General features: G+C 29.0%; 1 protein-coding gene across 1 annotated transcript in view; it reads left to right on the top strand.

Annotated features, from left to right (window-relative positions):
• The first annotated feature begins 4797 nt into the window (after nucleotides 1-4797).
• LOC113362976 (neuronal calcium sensor 2-like) overlaps nucleotides 4798-19276 on the top strand; it is a 51696-nt gene continuing 37217 nt past the window's right edge. Inside the window, exon 1 of the mRNA XM_026605468.1 lies at nucleotides 4798-4939. The gene's annotated coding sequence lies outside the window, so the exon portion shown is untranslated. The remainder of the gene's footprint in view (nucleotides 4940-19276) is intronic.

A 19276-nucleotide genomic window follows, 5' to 3' on the forward strand; every position in this document is an offset into this window, starting at 1 on the left:
AAATATACAAAACATACAAATATTTTTACATTTGATAAAACAAATTATATTACGATGAGCAAATAATTTAGAATAGAATATCCTTGCTTTTTGTCTAAAAGTTCGGATATCATCGGCAGGTTTCGCCTATCCTAGACAGAATAGGCTAGAACGTCTCAAGAGTAGAATATAGATGGTCGAAAATAAGAACACAAATATTTTTATATTTGGCAAAACAAATTATATTTTGATGAACAAATAGTTGAGAATAGAATAACTTTGCTTTTTGTCTAAAAGTTCGGTTATCCTCGGCAGGCTTCGCCTATCCTAGACAGGCTAGTCTAGGACGTCTTGAGAGTAGAATATAGAATATAGATGGTCGAAGATTAGCATACAAATATTTTTACATTTGGCAAAACAAATTATATTTGTATGAGCAAATAATTTAGAATAGAATATCCTTGCTTTTTGTCTAAAAGTTCGGCTATCCTCGGCAGGTTTTGCCTATCCTAGACAGGTTAGTCTAGGACGTCTTAAGAGTAAAATATATATGGTCGAAAATAAGCATACAAATATTTTTATATTTGGCAAAACAAATTATATCACGATAAGCAAATAGTTGAAAATATAATATCTTTGCTTTTTGTCTAAAAGTTCGGCAATCCTCGGCAGGTTTTGCCTATCCTAGACAGGATAGCCTTAAGAGTAGAATATAGATGGTCGAAAATATGCATAAAAATTATTTTCACATTTGACAAAACAACTTATATTACAATAAGCAAATAGTTTAGAATAGAATATCCTTGCTTTTTGACTAAAAGTCAGGCGATCCTTGGCAGGTTTTGCCTATCCTAGACAGGTTAGTCTAGGACGTCTTAAGAGGAGAATATATATGGTCGAAAATAAGCATACAAATATTTTTATATTTGGCAAAACAAATTCGATAAGCAAATAGTTTAGAATACAATATCCTTGCTTTTTGTCTGAAAGTTCGGTTGTCCTCGGCAGGTTTAGCCTATCCTAGACAGGATAGCCTTAAGAGTAGAATTTAGATGGTCAAAAATATGCATACAAATATTTTTACATTTGGCAAACCAAATTATATTACGATAAGCAAGTAGTTGAAATCTTTGGCAGGTTTCGCTTATCCTAGACAGGATAGCCAAGGACGTTTCAAGAGTAGAATATAGATGGTCGAAAATAAGCATACGAATATTTTTACATTTGGCAAAACAAATTATATTTGGATGAGCAAATAATTTAGAATAGAATATCCTTGCTTTTTGTCTAAAATTCCGGCTATCTTCGGCAGGTTTTGCCTATCCTAGACAGGATAGCCTAGGACGTCTTAAGAGTAGAATATAGATGATCGAAAATAAGAATACAAATTTTTTTACATTTGATAAAACAAATTATATTACAATGAGCAAATAATTTAGAATAGAATATCCTTGCTTTTTGTCTAAAAGTTCGGCTATCCTCGGCAGGTTTCGCCTATCCTAGACAGGATAGCCTTAAGAGTAAAATATAGATGGTACCAAATTATATTACGATAAGCAAGTAGTTGAAAAACTAATTTATTATATTAGCATTATTAATTTAAACAACTATTTCCACATGAGATAACATTATTTTCGCAAACAAATTGTTATCGATATCGATAAATCAATCTATAAATAGTTCGCAAGTATTTCATTAATAAATTTTAAAAATAAAAACACGACGACGTATTTATTTAATTTGTTTATCAGATTTTAAACAAACGCCATGAAAACAATTCGCAATTAATAATAAGTGACGCAAGTGTTCAGGAAAACATTTGGCGTTAGAATTTTTTTGACGTCATCGTGGGTAAAGAGATAGCAAGTAATGAAAAATGTATCCATGATAAAGAAAAGTCCGAAGGCAGGTCCACGTTGTAGGAACTACTACAAACAAATGTTTCCCTTACCCTTTGTCGACTATCATTTCTCATACCACTATCCCCCTCTCCCTCCCCCCTTTATTTTTATGTATTTTCCTTTCCTTCTGCTTCCATGCTTCCTGATCCTGCGCTTCTGCTTTCAGTTCCCTGCCTAGACAATATAATAATATGGTTCCTTGTTTTTTCTCTTTTTGCGTAAATCGTCAATCGTCTGCATTCTTCTTTTTCCAATTCCTTACAGTCCTTCTATTTTATCTTCAACTTCGTCGTGCGGTAGGCACTCTTTTTGCAGAACGAGTCCAAACCAGTTTCCTTTTCGTTCTGTACTCGTCAAAATATCGATATAACTCAGTATAGACTATCTTAACAACAAATATCTATCTATTTTGTAACATCGTGACATCAAATATCTAACTACTTTAGATATATGATGTTCGAAGTGCCATGCTATTAATTTATAATTACTTTTATGAGTAACCTTTCCACAAACTGCACCATTACAACAACCAAGGTTGTCGTTCCCGTCTTATCTTTTGTGAAAACTATTCAAACACTTGACGTAATTTACCATTTTGAATATATTATTCTACTTTTATCTTTTATCCATCGCCATAACTCGACTTTATTCGTTTTGATAAATCTAAAATTAAAAATTGGCGCTTTTTCAGAACTCTACAATCGAATTAGTAGACGGGGCTCTGGGAAGAAAAAAAGTATGAAGTGATTGACAAATTGGCATACGAGGCTATATTCATGCTGGAAAATTGTTATGTTGGTACTTTGGAAAGCGCTGCAAGCTCTTAGCAAGGATATAAACCGTTGGAAAATTCTTTATTAAGTCTTGAATAAAATAGTTTTTATTAGGCTTGGTGTTTAAAATATTTAAATAGTGTACATAAATTATGTTTTATAATAAACTGTACGTATGGGAAATTTTAATTTTTGTATTATTATTGTTTTTACAAATGTAAATTCATAAATTTTGTGGAAATTTGTTTAAAGAAAGAGATAGGTGTCATAAGTATTAAAAATATAATAAATTAATTCATGTTTTTGTAGTTGAAAATAAAAGGAAGAAAATATTTACTTATTTTATTAACATTTTGGATTATACACATAGAATAAACACATAGAATTATTTGAATTTGAATTTGAATTATACACATAGAATAAACCAGGTGTAGGTGTGATTCTACCTTAAGGCAAATTGTTTGAACCTAAAATGTTTAAGAATTAGGAATTAAGTATTAAGAATTAAAAATTAAAAATTAAGAATTAATAGTCAAGAATTAAAAGTTTATATGATTCTTATTAATGCCCATCATTTTAAATCTGATTATTTAAGTTTTGTTTATTTACTTTTATGTGAACATATTATATTATATACTCTTCTTTTATCTATGATTTCATGCACCATTAACATAAATAATAAACATTGCCACTAGTTTTTAAATATATAATAATCTGTCTTTCTTTTTGAAGTAAAACTTTTTTAGGCGCGACTAGGGTGTAAATCCGTACAAATGCAACGGAAGTGCGTTACGGCCGTGTCGAGTGCCAATAATTCGTCATTCTCTCTCGATGATATCATTTCTATACGGGTCGATTGTGATTAGTCGCCATGTATGTGAATAGAGATCTGTCGTTGTATGCGTACCGGCATCAACGTTGTAAGCGTACCAATTTCGACAAGGAATCGGCATAGATAAATAAATATTTAAAGTTACATCGTGGTACAAATCTTGATTTAATGAAAAATGCCTGAATCAGAAGAATATTTTACCCTGTTCCTTGAAAATAATAAAACAAATTAAACGTTTGGGCCGTGTACTTAACGTAAGTTTATTGATTAGAAATTATTTCTATATTATTCGTAGTTTCTATAAATCTTTGAAGTTATTAAAATGGTAAATATGTTTAGGCAAGACAGATATTACAGGTGCTCAAAGAATGAGATCATATCGCCAGCGAAAAAGTAAAAAAAATACAAGCAGTCAATGAATGTATGTTAATTTTAATTACATGAAGTCGTTCAAACACAATTATATGATGAGTTAAGTTGCGAAAACAATATTTGTTTAGGCGTTGTTTAACATAATCCACTATGTGAACAAATATTATAGAATTTATTAAACAGGAATTACTTCGTCTAATGAAGGTTTATTTCTAAATGCTAATTACGATGACAAACCGATCATGTCATATTTGAAGTATGACTTTAATTACATTATTGTTTTTAAATATTATACATATTATTAATGCTATTATAAATATATAATTTATAATTTATCATTATATAAATGTGTATCATGGATGACACTAATAAATGTGTGCATCACGAGTATTACCATATTACTAATAAACATTATTTAAAATTGTTATATGATGTACTTATTTTTACTTAAATGCTATCTTGTACAGTAGCAAATAAGTTTTACTTCAATCGCCTGTAAACCTTACGCGCACTATTTCTTTTTGTCACCAGCTCTCTGACTATTGTCACCGTTTGTCCCTCTCGCGCATCGCTTCACTCCAGTTCGCTTTCGTGAATCCGTCATGGCGGCGGTCGGAATGTCACTTTAAAACGCGAATTTGTGAATTAATTGTGCAAAAAGTGTTTAAAAAGTGTCCATTTCACCCTTAAATCGATTTAACATTAAGGATTCAACCGTACGTAAACAAATCCCTTAAATTCCTTTCAGAATAATGTCTGAAATTCTTTCCGATTTATATATTATTCTAATTATTTATTTCTAATTAATGTCATTTATTTAATGTCGAGAGTTGTAAAATATCGAGCCATTTGTTGTTTTCATGTGTATGATAATTGTTGATTTAAATATGTCGTGAGAATGGTTTAATTAGGTTTATAAGTTAGGTTATGTTGTGTACAATTTAGTATTTAAGCTTAAGGTTATAAGGTGCTCGCATGGAATTGATTTAATTCAATTTCAATTGATCTTTGGACATGGACGAGGAAATTATATCAAGAGGAAAGAACACTTGAGGAATTGATGGAATGGATTGGCTATTTAGGTGAGTGATGATGACTTTATTTATTTATATTTATTTCAGTTTTTTTTTGTTTCTAAAGTTTCTTCGAAGGCCAGTTGGATTTATAAGAATATTCTATATTCTCTTTGAAAAGACACTTATCACTTTGACCATTCGAGGTGACAGTACTAACTTAGTTTCTTTGAAGGACAGTTGGATTTATACGAATATTCAAAATTACTCTTTGAAAAGGCACTTATCACTTTGACCACTCGAGGTGACATTACTAACTTAATTTAATCGGAACTATAAATACAAATAGTTCAATGACAATTATTTTGACTGTGTGCAGTTTTGCAATTACATCTTATATATATATATATATATATATATATATAATAGAAATTTGTGAAATGAATGGAACGAATATTAAATGTTATATATGAACAACACAACACTCAGATTTTTAACACATATTTTATTTGGTAATTTCGAGACCATGGTATGCCTCATCTTCAAAACAGTTACTTATATACTACACATTTTTTAATATTTTATTTAAATTACATTTAATTTTTGATAATACAAAAAACACCAACTATCACTTGCAAAGCTTGACACAGTACTAAAACATGTGAAACATACAGAAATATTTTAAACAAATCTTAAGTATCGAGATGAAGAGACAGGATGGGTATTATTATAATGTAAATCATTAATAGAGGCGGTGTATGTTTTACAGATTGGTACAGAAAAGATAGTTGGTCCAGGAGGTACATTAACTTTAATTCCCATGTTCCTCTCAATATAAAAATTTCTACCATTTTAAATCTTGCAGATTACGCTATTATATTATCTGATCCTTTGTTTCATGACATAAACATAAAATTAGTTAAAACGATCTTACTTGGCAATAATTTTCCATATAAGTTAATATGTCCATTTATAAAAGAGTTGCTAAATTACTTGAACCTTTTGATAAGAAGCCGTAAGATCATGGCCAACACTTGTTCCTGAAAAAAATTTTTTCATTAATTTTCCATACCTCGACAATAATTTTAACCAATTATCAAAAAGACTATTAAAAAAACACAATATTCATATTATCTTTTCTTCATTGAAACAATTAAAATTTTTATATTCTAACATTAAAGACGAAACTCTTTTAACATAAAAGAAAGATGTAGTTTATAAAGTAAATTGTTTGAATTGTAATTGTTCCTATATTGGCCAGACTTGTCAGAACTTAGAAAAAAGACTCAGGCAGCATGAATTACAATGCGAAAAAATAGATAATAAAAAATTTAAAAGTACACTTGTGGATCATGCTAATATCAACAACCATAAGTTTGATTTTGATAATCCCCAAATCTTATTCCATGAAAAACACTTATTTAAACGGAGCATGGCAGAATCAATGTTAAGAGTTTGAACTAACAATAGCATAAATCTGAGAACTGACACAAATATTTTACACAACTCTTATATAAACATCATTAATGATTTATAATTTTTTTCATTAAATTATTCTCTTCAATAAATTAATCTTTTTTCACATTTGATGATTTTGGTATGCGATTGTGCACTCCATTTGTTTACATTATAATAATAACCATCCTGTCTCTTCATCTCGATACTTAACATTTGTTTAAAATATTTCTGTATGTTTCACATGTTTTAGTACTGTGTCAAGCTCTGTAAGTGATAGTTGTTGTTTTTTGTATTATCAAAAATTAAATGTAATTTAAATAAAATATTAAAGAATGTGTAGTATATAAGTAACTGTTTTTGAAATTACACTGAAGATGAGGCATACCAATGTCTCGAAATGTCTGTAATTACCAAATAAAGTGTGTGTTAAAAATCTGAGTGTTGTATTGTTCATATTTTACATTTATTATATAATATATATATATATATATATATATATATTAGAGCGGGTCAATTTGTATGGGTCAAAAAATTTGATGTCCAGTGCATTGACCCAAAAATAAGTGTTAAAATTCGATAAACTCCAGTTTGAACCATTTTAGAGTGCCCCAATTAAATCCAAATGTATAACCAACCCCCACTAACTTTGGAAGTCTGATCCCATGGCAGTGGTTCAACCCCTGGGACCCCCCTGTGAAGTTTTTCAAAATTTAACCCCTATCTTTAGATCAATGCACGTTACATCAGAATTCATTTTAGAGGTATGGTTTCTTAAGCAAAGTACATATCTTATTTTTATTCCTAGATTCCGAAAATCATATGTGCCTAAGAAACAATAAAATTCCATAGTTTCATCAATTGTGCCTTAAGGCAAATTGCTGGAACTTCCCGTACCGTAACGAAATGTTCGAGGAATATTAAATGTTTTCAAATAGATTATTATAAATATTGTAACATTGTCTAATATTTATAACAATTATATAAACTGAATTGCAGAGTTGAAATTATTTGTAAAGTATATTAGAACTATAGTCCGAATTGAAAATAAATATTTTCGATATACAAAAAACTAAAAAAAAAAAAAAAAAAGGGACAATTTTTTTTCCCAAAATCGATTATTTTGTTAAGACAAGCAGAAAGTTCTTTGAATCATTTAAATCGGACGCTTAGTTCTCTCAAAAACTGCCATTTTTTACATATTTAGCTCCGTATCTTCAAAATGGCTGGGCCTGCCTTTGCCAAAAACTAATAAACACTTCTCCCAATCATTACTAATTGAATGTTTTTTAGATCATTCAAATCGGATACTCCGTTCTCTCAAAAATACGATTTCTATTTTCTGCACTCTTTGCTCCGTATCTCCGAAACGGCTGGACCTGCCTTTGCCAAAAACTAATCAGCTCTTTTCCCTATCAATAGGAATCGGACGTTTTTTGAACCATTCAAATCGGTTGATCCGTGCGCCCTAAAACGTGACTGGAAATTTGTATCCACACATACATACACACACACACACATCCATTTTTTCTGAGGTATGCCAAAACGTTCAGAAACCTTCAAAACGTCGAGAAATGTAAAAATTTTCAATTCCGATTTTCGGTCCATTACTATAACTTACCCTACGGGAAGTTAATAAAAGGCTTTTAGGTATAAATGATTTTTTCAATTATTTCCAATCAGAAAATATCTGAAATAGAAATACAATAGAAAGTAACAAGATCACATGTTTAATTCAATACAATTGTGTTTAAAATAATCATTAATTGGCTTTAGACTTCTTGTGCCCGTATAAATATTTTTATGGTTGTTTAATATTCAATTGGATTAGGGTTTTGTGGCTTCCTTGAATACTTAAAACCAAGTTCATCGAGTCTCTCATCAATTACTTGTCTAATTACTCTTTGGTATGAGCAGCAGAAAGACAACATCCACTTTAGCTATATTTCGTTCTTTAAGTGTCCTTACCACCACCCTAATTTTTAGAGGATAGTTAACCAAAATTTATATGACTGGTGAGTCTTGATGTCCGTAAGTAATGACAATAATTTGAGCTAATCTTCTTCGAAATTGACTTAAGAATTGAATTGTATACTTAAGACCAAGTTCATTGGGTATCTCATTAATTACTTATAGTGCGTACTTAATTGCTCTTTGGTATGAGCAGAAGAAAGACAACATCCACTTCAGCTATATTTTGTTTTTTTAGTGTCCTCACCACCATTTCTAACAATTTTAGAGAATAAGTTAACCAAAATTGGTATGACTGGCGAGTCTTCATGTCCTTAAGTAATGACAATAATTTGAGCTAATCTTCTTCAAAATTGACTTAAGAATTGAATTGTATACTTAAGACCAAGTTCATTGGGTATCTCATTAATTACTTATAGTGCGTACTTTAATTGATCTTTGGTATGAGCAGAAGAAAGACGACATCCACTTCAGCTATATTTTGTTTTTTTAGTGTCCTCACCACCATTTCCAACAATTTTAGAGAATAAGTTAACCAAATTGGTATGACTGACGAGTCTTCATGTCCTTAAGTAATGACAATAATTTGAGCTAATCTTCTTCAAAATTGACTTAAGAATTGAATTGTATACTTAAGACCAAGTTCATTGGGTATCTCATTAATTACTTGTAGTACATACTTTAATTGCTTTTTGGTATGAGCAGAAGAAAGACGACATCCACTTCAGCTATATTTTGTTTTTTAGTGTCCTCACCACCATTTCCAACAATTCTAGAGAATAAGTTAACCAAAATTGGTATGACTGGCGAGTCATCATGCCCTTAAGTAATGACAATAATTTGAGCTAATCTTCTTCAAAATTGACTTAAGAATTGAATTGTATACTTAAGACCAAGTTCATTGGGTATCTCATTAATTACTTATAGTGCGTACTTTAATTGATCTTTGGTATGAGCAGAAGAAAGACGACATCCACTTCAGCTATATTTTGTTTTTTTTAGTGTCCTCACCACCATTTCTAACAATTTTAGAGAATAAGTTAACCAAAATTGGTATGACTGGCGAGTCTTCATGTCCTTAAGTAATGACAATAATTTGAGCTAATCTTCTTCAAAATTGACTTAAGAATTGAATTGTATACTTAAGACCAAGTTCATTGGGTATCTCATTAATTACTTATAGTGCGTACTTTAATTGATCTTTGGTATGAGCAGAAGAAAGACGACATCCACTTCAGCTATATTTTGTTTTTTTAGTGTCCTCACCACCATTTCCAACAATTTTAGAGAATAAGTTAACCAAAATTGGTATGACTGACGAGTCTTCATGTCCTTAAGTAATGACAATAATTTGAGCTAATCTTCTTCAAAATTGACTTAAGAATTGAATTGTATACTTAAGACCAAGTTCATTGGGTATCTCATTAATTACTTGTAGTACATACTTTAATTGCTTTTTGGTATGAGCAGAAGAAAGACGACATCCACTTCAGCTATATTTTGTTTTTTTAGTGTCCTCACCACCATTTCCAACAATTCTAGAGAATAAGTTAACCAAAATGGTATGACTGGCGAGTCATCATGCCCTTAAGTAATGACAATAATTTGAGCTAATCTTCTTCAAAATTGACTTAAGAATTGAATTGTATACTAAGACCAAGTTCATTGGGTATCTCAGTAATTACTTGTAGTACATACTTTAATTGATCTTTGGTATGAGCAGAAGAAAGATAACATCCACTTCATCTATATTTGTTTTTTAGTGTCCTCATCACCATTTCCAACAATTTTAGAGAATAAGTTAACCGTAATTGGTATGATTGCGAGTCATCATGTCCTTAAGTAATGACAATAATTTGAGCTAATCTTCTTCAAAATTGACTTAAGAATTGAATTGTATACTTAAGACCAAGTTCATTGACTATCTCATCAATTACTTGTAGTACATATTTTAATTGCTTTTTGGTATGAGCAGAAGAAAGACGACATCCACTTCAGCTATATTTTGTTTTTTTAGTGTCCTCACCACCATTTCCAACAATTTTAGAGAATAAGTTAACCAAAATTGGTATGACTGACGAGTCTTCATGTCCTTAAGTAATGACAATAATTTGAGCTAATCTTCTTCAAAATTGACTTAAGAATTATCTCATTAATTACTTGTAGTACATACGTGTACTTTAATTGATCTTTGGTATGAGCAGAAGAAAGACAACATCCACTTCAGTTATATTTTGTTTTTTTAGTGTCCTCACCACCATTTCTAACAATTTTAGAGAATAAGTTAACCAAAATTGGTATGACTGGCGAGTCTTCATGTCCTTAAGTAATGACAATAATTTGAGCTAATCTTCTTCGAAATTGACTTAGGAATTGAATTTAACCACCACTTCCAATAATTTTAAAGAATAATTTAACCAAAATTGGTATGACTGGTGAGTTTTTTTTATCTATAAGCAATAACACCAATTTCAGCTAATCTTCTTCTAATTCAGCTAATCATTACTATTTCCATTACATATTGTCGCAGCATAAAACTGAGCTTGACTATGAACTCTCAGATAATTTATTAGCTTTTTGGAACCTGCTATATATTCACCAGCACTTCCAACAGTTTTAGAGAATAAGTAAACCAGCATTGGTATGATCAGTGAGTTTCTATATCCATAAGCAATAACACCAATTTGTACTAATCTTCTTCGAAAGTATCTGGTATTTTTTGCCAACTGATTGATTTGTCTTTGTCCATTGTCTGTTCCATCTGAACTCATTATTATTTCAATTATTTGTTGTGCATCAGGAGCTGACATTGTAGCAGTACAGCACTGAGCATGATCTCTCGATAATTTATTAGCTTTATTGGGACATTATATGTGACATCTTTGCAGTGGGTAAACTATCCATGTATCAGTTGTAATCAGTTTAGTATTTTCATATTAAACATTTTATACTAGAAATATTTTTATGACAAAGAAACAGCTTTCTTAAGGGCAGATCTATGAGCTAACTCATACTCTGACTCGAATCGTGGTGAAATATTGTGAAAGATTTTCCATTGCGATTTTACATGGCAGTGCCCAAAACGGGCTATTTTCAATTGTTAACATATTTTTGATTTTGATCTATATTTTCAAGTGGCTTCTGGACCAGAAATCAAAACTGACCATGGACAACAAAATTTACTTGTACAAAGTTATTATTAAGGGGGTTGTTCTTTTTTTTGTTACAAAACATGCAAGGTATTTGTTTTTGATTTTTCGAAATGTATTTATCATAAAGACATGCGGTTTTTTTAAAACAAAAATTACAAAATCATAGAATATTAAGAATTTTTTTTGTTTTTTTTTCGCCGTCAGTTTTTAACCAGGGGGCGCCAAAGTGGGCATCGCAAAATCGATCTCGTTTGCGGTGCCACAGATAAATCCGTTGCGCATCGCCTGAAACAAAAAAAAACGAAACTACGTTGAAGAAGAAGTTTGAATCCAGTCCCCCTACCAAAATAAAAGAAAAAAAAGCAAGAAGGAAAAAAATGGCAGCTATTTAAAGAAGAATGTGTTAAAAGGGGATTTTTTTTGGGACGAGAAGCTTCGCAAAATTTTTGCGTAATGTTATCAAGTTGTTTGAGGTAGGGGGACTAGGTATTGCAGTGGTGAACAAATTTAAAAAAAATGCAAGTTGATCCGACTTGTAGTTTTTTTTTAATTTGTGGCACCGCATTGAAAAAAGTCAATTTGAGAAAAATGTATTTAAAGTTTTTAATATAATGTACTAAATACACCATTCAATTTAATGTACGAAATACACCATCGTGTTCAAAGATGCTGACACATTAAAAAGGTGACGTGCATGAGGTATTATAATGAAAAAGAGGCAGCTGGCATACAATAGCTCGCGGAGCGATAAAAAAACGCTTTCAGAGGATCATACGTATAGAGATATATATATCTATAACTTCGTCAGAAAAATAGATATTGAGATGATTTTTTTTTTAAATCATTCTAAGGTTTTTAGCTTTCATAATATCAAAAAATCTCAAAACCGAAACAAAGAAAAATAAAAAAGAACAACCCCCTTAAGCCAATTTGGACATAAGGAATACAACTATGGGGACCAGCTTCCAAATTAATTTTGATAAAAATTCAAAGATGCCAAAATTACTTAAAAATATTTTCGATGCCCCAAAGTATGTGCAAAATTGCTTAATACATAAAGACACTGACATGAACACAATCGACAGTTTAGACAATTACAAAAGCTGCTTCAAGGATCATCCAAACCTATTAACCAGAGTACTGTGCCACAACATTGTTAATAGATTTAGAAGTGCTGATGATTCAGTTTCACTCAATTATTTACTTTGGAGTAACAATTTCAATCTTTTCTATCAATTTGGGGTATTCTTGAAGTATCAATTCAATCTCTGATGCTTCTATACAGTTATTCATTAATCTGTTCGAATGGAACTGTTGTTTGTTTCTGGTCTTGTTTAAATTAAAATCAGAGCTAATTTCTTCTTACTTTTTTACAGTTTTTGTGCCTGGTATTTATATATTCATACAGTATCTTATCAAATGTTTTGTGCTAGGAAACCAAAATCATTTAAGGAGTTTTAATTGGTACAGTTTTGCTATTCGAATGTTGTTTTTGGCACACCGAATAAAATTACACAGCAATACAAAATTATCGATAAAGAAGATTTGAGAGGGTATATAAAAATACAGAAAATTTTATACGTTTCTGTGCTTTATTAGATATTGAAGCTTTTCTAAGAAATTGGGGCTCTAATATACATATTTATTTAAACAACATAGTTTGATGTTGATAAATATAAAATTATAAATGTATTATCGAAGATATTAGTTTTACCACCAAATATGCAAAATGAAACTTATTCATTGGATTTATGATTCTAGCACTAAATATAAAATTAGAAAATGTTTAAAATATTAATATAAATCCAACTGGTTATTGAAGAATTTTTGGAAAACAAAAGGGAACAATTATTTTAAACATTTGTGTATATTGAGACACAACTAATTATAATTAGTTGTGTCGATATACAATTAGTAACAATTAGTAAATTCAATAAATCAACATAAAGTTTATTGATAATTATCAATAAACTATATGTTGATTTATTGAATTTACCAATTCTGTATCGATTTTTATTATAATATGAAATTTGTAAATATCTTGTTAAAGGTACAAAATTCTTTTTTCAATTTAAACCATCCAGTCCCTCGATAACAATTTAATCAATTTTATTATTTTAATAGAATAGTTATAAACGTTGTATCATAATGATACAAGAAATAAGATCAATTAATCCAATAAATGAAAAACAATTAATTCTTTCAAGGATGTTTAATTGAAACGTTTTGGAACTAAATATGTTTCATCATCAGGATTTTTTATCAAGCATTTTTACTTCACTTGACTTGGTAAATGGTGGTCTTGAATAATCTTTTTTGATCATTTCTTTTATTCTATTTTTTCAATGCCCAAAAATCACAATGTCTTAAATTTTCACCCTCCTACCTTGAATTTCTATTTTGTTTACAATAATTTAGTAATTTTTTTGCTATTCTAGAAATTTCTTTGGAAAATACTTTACATGGTAAAACAACACTTTCCTGGCTAGGTAGTAACAGTAATTGTATATATTCATTTCTAATTTTATTATTTCTAAGACAATTATACATTCATGTTTTTCCATTTTAGTCACAGAATAGTTTCTTTCCTTTTTGCATCTTATGATTTATTAAAAGATTACCTGCAACTCTTAAAGTAGGACACCAAAGGATCCATTAATTGTGTAATTACCTAATTATTAATTTGGAACACTTTCAAGTTGTTGTTTCTCGTTAACTTTTTAGTCGAAGGACAAGATAGAGGAAGAAAGATAATTTTTGATTTCAATTAGTCGAGTATTGAATTTATGATTGTAATAATTAAAGTTGGGATTTGTATTTTTAGTATGTTGGTAGTTAGTGTATCTAGGGAGTTGTAATTTTTGTATGTTGGTATTAAATATGTCTACTGTAATGACAAGAACTAAATTTGATGATTTTTTCAACGAGATTCAAAATATTGATATTTTTAAATCATCTTAATAAATCAAGTTCTCGAATATAATTGTAAAATTCCATTTTCAACGAGCTCGTACGAACGGATGGGTTGTGGTAGGGAGTTGTAATCTTAGTATGTTGGTATTAAATATGTCTACTATAATGACAAGTACTAAATTTGATGATTTTTTCAATGAGATTCAAGATATTGATATTTTTTAAATTATCTTAATAAATCAAGTTCTCGAATATAATTGTAAAATTCCATTTTCAACGAGCTCGTACGAACGGATGGGTTGTGGTAGGGAGTTGTAATCTTAGTACGTTGGTATTAAATATGTCTACTATAATGCCAAGTACTAAATTTGATGATTTTTTCAACGAGATTCAAAATATTTATATTTTTCAAATCATCTTAATAAATCAAGTTCTCAAACATAATTGTAAAATTCCATTTTCAACGAACTCATACGGATGTATGGGTTGTGACAGGGTATTGTAATTTTAGTATGTTGGTAGTTAGTGTATCTAGGAAGTTGTAATCTTAGTATGTTGGTATTAAATATGTCTACTATAATGACAAGTACTAAATTTGATGATTTTTTCAACGAGATTCAAAATATTTATATTTTTCAAATCATCTTAATAATCAAGTTCTCAAATATAATTGTAAAATTCCATTTTCAACGAACTCATACGGATGTATGGGTTGTGACAGGGTATTGTAATTTTAGTATGTTGGTATTAAATATGTCTACTATAATGACAAGTACTAAATTTGATGATTTTTTCAACGAGATTCAAAATATTTATATTTTTCAAATCATCTTAATAAATCAACTTCTCAAATATAATTGTAAAATTCCATTTTCAACGAACTCATACGGATGTATGGGTTGTGGCAGGGTATTGTAATTTTAGTATGTTGGTAGTTAGTGTATCTAGGGAGTTGTAATCTTAGTATGTTGGTATTAAATATGTCTACTATAATGACAAGTACTAAATTCGATGATTTTTTCAACGAGATTCAAAATATTTATATTTTTCAGATCATCTTAATAAATCAAGTTCTCAAATATAATTGTAAAATTCCATTTTCAACGAGCTCGTACGAACGGATGGGTTGTGGTAGGGAGTTGTAATCTTAGTATGCTGGTATTAAATATGTCTACTATAATGACGAGAACTAAATTTGATGATTTTTTCCACGAGATTCAAAATATTGATATTTTTTAAATCATCTTAATAAATCAAGTTCTCGAATATAATTGTAAAATTCCATTTTCAACGAGCTCGTACGAACGGATGGGTTGTGGTAGGGAGTTGTAATCTTAGTATGTTGGTATTAAATATGTCTACTATAATGACAAGTACTAAATTTGATGATTTTTTCAACGAGATTCAAAATATTTATATTTTTCAAATCATCTTAATAAATCAAGTTCTCAAATGTAATTGTAAAATTCCATTTTCAACGAACTCATACGGATGTATGGGTTGTGGCAGGGTATTGTAATTTTAGTATGTTGGTACTGAAAGTGAATACTATAATGAAAACTAAAATCGACGAATTTTTAAATAGGTTTTAAGATATTTATAATTTTCTTCTTCAGGCTTGTATTAATAGATCTTAGAGTTTGATTATAACATTTAATTTTTAACGAGCTCGTACGGACGTACGGGTTGTGGTAAAAAGTTATACTATTAGTATGTTGGTATTAAATATGTCTACTATAATGATAAGTATTAAATTTGATGATTTTTTTGGAGAGGATAGAGTTATTTTTTTACGTGTAAAATTTTATTACACTTGTTATATATGTTTGGTGTTTGCGTTTGTTTGCAAAATTAAAGTTTTAACGAGTTCGTAAGACTGTACTATTTATAGTACAGGTGTGTAATTTTACTATTTTGGAACTAAATGTGCCTACTATACTTACCATTACTAAAACTGTTTGTTTTTCAAGGACATTTAAGGGGGTTGTTCTTTTTTTGTTACAAAAAATGCAAGATATTTGTTTTTGTTTTTCTCGAAATGTATTTATCATAGAGACATGCGGATTTTTTTAAACAAAAATTACAAAGACATAGAATATTACGTGATTTTCTTCTTTTTTTGCGCCGTCATTTTTTAACCAGGGGGCGCCAAAGTCGGTCTTGCAAAATCGATCTCTTTTGCGGTGCCACAGATAAATCTGTTGCGCATCGCTCGAAACAAAAAAAAAGAAACTACATTGAAGAAGAAGTTTGAATCCAGTCCCCCTACCAAAATGAAAGAAAAAAAGCAAGAAGGAAAAAATGGCAGCTATTTAAAAAAAAGTGTCAAAAAAGGCCTTTTTTGGGGCGACAAAAATTTTTTGCGTAATGTTATCAAGTTGTTTGAGGTAGGGGGACTAGGTATTGCAGTGGTGAATAAATTAAAAAAAAAATGCAAGTTGATCCGACTTGTAGTTTTTTTTTAATTTGTGGCACCGCATTGAAAAAAGTCAATTTGAAAAAAACGTATTTAAAGTTTTTAATACAATGTACTAAATACACCATTTAATTTAATGTACTAAATACACCATGGTGTTCAAAGATGCTGACACATTAAAAAGGTCATGTGCATGAGGTATTATAATGAAAAAGAGGCAGCTGGCATACAATAGCTCGCGGAGCGATAAAAAAACGCTTTCAGAGGATCATACATATAGAGATAAATATATCTATAACTTCGTCAAAAAAATAGATATTGAGATGATTTTTTTTTAAATAATTCTAAGGTTTTTAGCTTTCATAATATCAAAAAATTTCAAAACCGAAACAAAGAAAAATAAAAAAAGAACAACCCCCTTAAGTTATTTATATTTTTCTGCAATCTTTTGATATGAGATCTTTGGGTTTGCTTGTAAAATTTAATTATCAACGAGCTTGTAAGGCTGTACTATTTATAGTACAAGTGTGTAAATTTAATATCATCATTTTTACTATTAATATTTTGATTTCCAGTATGTCTATGAATACTAACAATAAATTTTTAAATCATATTTGAGATATTTATCTAAAACCACTTTAATTCCGCAACGTCTTAGATGAGACTATCCATCATCGTTTCCCTTTCTTTCTATTCCTTCATTATTATTATTATTATTATTACTTTGCCGTTACCTTTTCTTCTACAAATTTTTTTTTCACCCGATTATTTTCTTTTACCTTCTTTTAGAGACCCTCCCCCCGATTCTCGTGCTCCGTTGCAATATTTATATATTTATAATTTCACCCCGCCCCATTTTCTCCAGTTCGTGTAGATCCCGAGATTTGATTGTGTGAAATATCTAGATCTGAAGTACTAAAATATGCGCCCCCCTGGTGCACCCTTTGACCTTTCAATCGAAATATGAAAGAAGTTAATGATTGTTTGAACTTGGGGGTCAGTTAAACTAGTGGTGTATAAGAGTGAAATCTTAACTGAGTAAATTTTTTGATTTTTTAAAATTTCGAACTAGATTTAAACTTTTTATGGATCTGTCTTTGGTCAAAAGATCTATTAATATTTATAATGCAAAAATAAATCAATAACTATTGTTTTTTTTTTGGTTTTAGTGTTGGTACCACTTTATACTTGTTTATCTATGGTTAGTACACATGTCTTGAACATATGTTCTGAGTGTTAAGTTTATAGCATTCTTTTTTTTATTTTTTTAAAAACAAATTTTTTAACATTATTTTTTAAGAACAATTCAATATATATGTATAATTATAATTATTAATAACTTGCCATTAAATAAGAGTGCAAATGAATGGAAATATAAGTTATTAAACAAAATTATAAATAATTTTTTGCATAAATACATAAATAAATAAAAATATAAAAGAATAAATAAATGAATCTGTTAATATTTGAAATACAAAAATACAAAAAATTTTTGTTTATATATAATTATAAGATATATAATATTATATATATATATATATAATTATAATTATTAAGAACTTGACAATAAATAAGAATATAAAAATCTGGAAAATAAGTTATTAAACAAAATATAAATAAGTCCGCATTAATATATGAAAATATAAATGAATAAATAAATAAATAAATGAATCGATTAATATTAAAATACAAAAAAATAAATGTCAGTTTATCGATTTTTTTGTTATTGTTCTGTGGTACACGTGTATTATGAACATATATTCACTATGTTAAGTACATAGCATTCTTAGTTTTTTTTGAAAATAAAAAACCAAATCATTTTTTTTAAATTTAAACAATTTATCATTTTGCAAATTAAAATTTTATAATGCAAAAATAAATCAATTAATATCAGATTTTTTTGTTTTTACTGTTGGTACCACTTTATACTTGTTTATGGTTGGTACACATGTCTTGAACATATGTTCAGAGCGTTAAGCTCATAGCATTATTTGTGTTTTTATTTTTTAAAAACAATTTTTTAACATTATTTTTTAAGAATATTCAATATATATTATATGTATAATTATAATTATTAATAACTTGCCAATAAATAAGAGTGCAAATGAATGGAAATATAAGTTATTAAACAAAATTATAAATAATTTTTTGCATAAATACATAAATAAATAAAAATATAAAAGAATAAAATAAATGAATCTATTAATATTTGAAATACAAAAATACAAAATAAATTTTTGTTTATCGATTTTTTGTTTTTTTTGTGTTGGTACACGTGTATTATGAACATATGTTCACTATGTTAAGACATTGCATTTTTATTTTTTTGCAAATAAACCCAAATCTTTTTTTTAATTTAAACAATGTATTATAAATTTGCTAATTAAAATTATCTACAAACTGCGGTAGCCAAAGCCCGACATCAGGCAGCTTAATGTCAAAAAATAGAAAGATTAACATTTCACTAAAAAGCTGAGGATTAATAAATAAATAAATAAA

Source organism: Ctenocephalides felis, unplaced genomic scaffold (assembly GCF_003426905.1).
Source record: "Ctenocephalides felis isolate EL2017-DRISC unplaced genomic scaffold, ASM342690v1 CF-g0.4_SCAFFOLD_00845, whole genome shotgun sequence".
In the NCBI taxonomy this organism is placed as follows: Eukaryota; Metazoa; Arthropoda; class Insecta; order Siphonaptera; family Pulicidae; genus Ctenocephalides; species Ctenocephalides felis.